We start from the raw sequence: 4,354 nt of genomic DNA on the forward strand, positions 1-4,354 counted from the left end.
TTCAGACCAGCTATGAATCTCTACCTCTCTCCTACCCCACCGAAACTCTTCTCCAATTTTACTGGTAGTTTTGAGTTCTAGATTCATATCACACCTGGGATCTGTCTTTTCAATCTTTCTAGATAAGTTTAGCCATGTTCCTCTTTTACCTATAAAATATCTGCTTTTGCTTGTTCCTTTGTGAGTTCAGCCTCAGGTCCCTTCCCTAAGTAGGAGCTTAGGATTCCCAGTAACAGAAATGCTGAAGAATTGGCAATGTTTTAAAGCTATAGGGAGGCCTGGCACGCCGCCTAGAGGTTATGATGAAAAGTTTGTGAAGTCATCTGGGCCTCTTCCTGGGCCCTGTGAACAATCACAGTCATCCCTAGAATTAATTGCCAAGAAATCTGGAAGGCATGTCAGGAGTCCTCTAACCTAGCCACCTCCATTTATAGATGAAAAACCCAAGATGTGATGTCTAGAACCCCATCCAGCACTCTAGGATTGCTGTGAAACATGAATGGCCTCCCAAAATAGAAATCCCGGGCTCTTCATTAAGTGCCAGTGTCTCCCTTCTTGTCCTAGTTAGCTCTGCTCTCTGATGTGAGAGTCCATGTCTAAGGTCCTTACATTTCCACAGGATTTTGAAGAGGTGAGATGATGAAAATATTGACCTGATGCTGATCCTTATCCCTTTAAGACTCCCCCTAGCACTCTAAATTATTCCACTATGAATTCAAAGAGAGTCAGTCAAGACAAACTCCTGGGGATGGGCACACTTCTGCTTTCCTTTCCTAACTGGGTGAAGAATTCTGGTCGTCATCATGAGAATTTGTTTTACAGCCTAGGAAACAGAGGTCTAACACCTCAGAGTTTAGCACATTCAGAAACTCTATTTCTAGATGCCTTTCCCACAGTTGTGAAAAATGGAATATTGGAAAACCTTATTTTTACCAGATGTCAATCACCTATGGCAGAACTCCCAGAACATTCTGCTTAAATTCAGTAATCACATGAAACAAGAAATATTTGCCTACAGACATTTTTGTGGTGATATTTTCAGATACGTCTTATGTCAGATGTAGCGCTATCCCACTTTTGAGAATCTAAAATGAAATGAACCTATTTCACCATCGGTACCAGGGAAAATGCCTCAGCTTGATAAAAGTGAGGGAAGAAATCTGAATTTTAATACACACTCATGTGCAGCAAAATGGAAATTGTACAAAAAAAAAAAAACCAACAAGATGTGGCTATTCATGGGTAAGAGGCTTTCCCACGTGCCAAATTCATGATTGTTTTTCTAAAGCAACATAGCTCTTGAGGCAATACAAATAATGTTAATGGGATTGGGGCACTCAGAAATTTATAACAGTGTTTCTCAAAGTATGACCCATAGACCACTGGTAGGGGAGGCCTCCAAAACTCTCCTAAGTATCCATGTGGCCAAAACTATTTTTGAAATAATACAAAGATGTTCTTTATTTATTTTCACTGTGTTCACCTTTGCACTGGTGGTACAAAGGCAATGACAAAATGCTGGTGCCTTCAGCCTAGGACCTGACTTCCTTAACAAGATCCCTAAAGTGCAAGAAGTAAAATCAAGAATCAATAAGTGGGATGGATTCAAACTAAAAAGCTTCTTCTCAGCCAAGGAAACAATCGGTAACATAGAGACTCCACAGAACAGAATAAAATCTTTACCACATGAATTTCAGATAGAGCATTAATCTCCAGAATAAAGAACTCAAAAAACTTAGCACCAAATAAATAATAATAATAACCCAATCAATAAGTGGGCAAAGGAACTTAACAGACACTTCACAGAAGAAGAAATACAATCAATGAACAAATATATATAAAATGTTCTTTAGCAATTAGAGAAATTCAAATCAAAACTACTCTAAGATTTCATCTCATCCCAGTCACATGGCAATTATCAAGAGTACAAGCAACAAGCCGGGTGTGGTGGTGCATGTCTGTAATCCCAGCAGCTTGGGAGACTGAAGCAGGAGGATTGAGAGTTCAAAGCCAGCCTCAGCAATGGTGAGGTGCAAAGCAACTCAGTGAGACCCCGTTTTTAAATAAAATACAAAATAGGGCTGGGGATGTGGCTCAGTGGATGAGTGCCCTTGAGTTCAGTCCCTGATACCCACCCCCCAAACAAAAAAATATAAGCAACGATAAATGTTGGCGAAGATGTGTGGGGTGGGGGGGAAGTACACTCATACATTGCTGGTGGGACTGTAAATTGGTGCAACCACTCTGGAAAACAGTATGGATATCCCTCAGAAAACTTGGAATGGAACAATTTGACCCAGTTATCCCACTCCTAAGTTTATACCCAAAGGATTTAAAATCAGCATACTACAGTGATACAGCCACATCAATATCTATAGCAGCTCAATGGTGCCCTTCAACAAATGAATGGATAAAGAAACTGTGGTATACACACACAATGGAATATTATTCAACCTTAAATAAGAATGAAATTATGACATTTGTTGGTAGATAGATAAAACTGGAGAATATCATGCTAAGCAAAATAAGTCAATCCCAAAAAAACAAAGTCCAGATGTCTTCTCTGATATGCAGATTCTAATTCACAATAAGAGGTGAGGGATGGGCAACTAAGGAAGAATAGAGTTACTTTATATTATGTAGAGGGGAGTGAAGGGAGGGGAGGAAGTTGGGGGTGGGAAGAATAGTAGAATAAATCAGACATTATTACCCTATGTACACATATAACTACACAACTGGTGGGATTCCACATCATGTACAACCAGAAGAATAAGAAATTATACTCCATCTATGTATGAAGTACCAAAAGGCATTTTACTATAATCTATAACTAATTAGAACAAATATAAATAGATAGATAGATAAAGCTGATGCCTTAATTCAAAGCAAAGCATAGCACCAAATTTTACTAATTGTCACTATATTCTTTTAAAAAAAATGCCAGTTTCACTTATGTCTTTGATAAAACAGTAAAAGCTATTAATTTTATTTCATCTCAATCTTTTATATAGTTTTTTAATGCTACATATTGTACATATATCACTTTGTTTCATATGGTACAATAGGATAGACAGGTGTGTGACTGAGTTGTAAACTAAACTAGACAAGTTTTTGTGGAACACTATTTTTTACTTGAGGGATTATCAATCAAGCTGTGCTTATTTAGATACAGATATTTAGAAAAATTTTTGCAAAAATAAAAATAAAGCCTATCAATTCAATGAAAACAATTGACAATATTTGTTGCCAATGATAAAATTTAATTTCTTAATCAAAAATTGCTATTCTGAAAGGAGACCCTCATCACTATACAAAATACATGTATGAAGATATGAATTTGGTGTCAAACATACCTTATATATAATCAGAGATATGATAAAGTATGATATAATGGTGTATTAAGAATTGTAGTGCAAAAATAAATAAATAAATATTTTTAAAAAGAAAAAAATTGCTATTCTGGAAAATTAGTTTCTACCACAGTAAATTTGACAACTTTCCAATCCTTAAAAATTTTCACAGTGAATTCAGTGGTGTTCTTTACTAATGTAATTATTTCTATCTCATATAATTAAATATGTCACCATTTGAAAGATCTGCTCAACTGTGTCTTTCTTTTCTAAGTGGCCAACAAGACCAAGTTACATTGTAACAAAACCAAGTAATTAATGCAACTGAGTAGGAAGTTCATTGAGGTGGTTTCAATTCTGTTTTTAGCTAATCTCTTCCTGAGTAATACTTTGTTTCTTTTGAATTATAATTCCATCCACAGATTTTGCCAAAGTATCCAATTCTGATTGGATCATTTCACTGTTGGATATGATGGCTTTTAAAATAGAACGTTCTAAGATCTAGAAAGTTCACCATGTGCTTTTGCAAGTGACATCAAACACTTCGCCACTGCTTCTGCCCCTAGCTTGGCAGTATCCTTGAACTCAGACACCCAATGTGTAACCTCTCCTGCTCCCAGTCTTTTTACTTATGGGATGTCTCTTGTCGCAGTGACAAATACTCTTGGATCTGGGTTTCCAAATATTTGAGGTAGATGGTCCATATAGATTACAGGAATACATTTTTCTTGCTTTTGAAGCTGGGTTATACACTGGGGAACTGGCTCCTCCTCTTGTGAAATTGTGGGTTCAGTGACAGGATAGGCTCCTTTGGGTCAGCAAAGATTGCCCAAGCAGCCCAACCTCACTAGGCTTTCCAAATGTGCCTGGTCTTTTGCTCCTCTGAAGCAGAAGTAGGCTTCAGGTTCATACTGCAGCTCACTTTTAAGAAACTACTATTGTCCATTTTTCATGCTATCCACAATTATCCACTGAATACTTCTCTTTATAGCTATGTGTCTATA

The sequence above is a fragment of the Urocitellus parryii genome, chromosome 4 (genome assembly GCF_045843805.1).
Source record: "Urocitellus parryii isolate mUroPar1 chromosome 4, mUroPar1.hap1, whole genome shotgun sequence".
In the NCBI taxonomy this organism is placed as follows: Eukaryota; Metazoa; Chordata; class Mammalia; order Rodentia; family Sciuridae; genus Urocitellus; species Urocitellus parryii.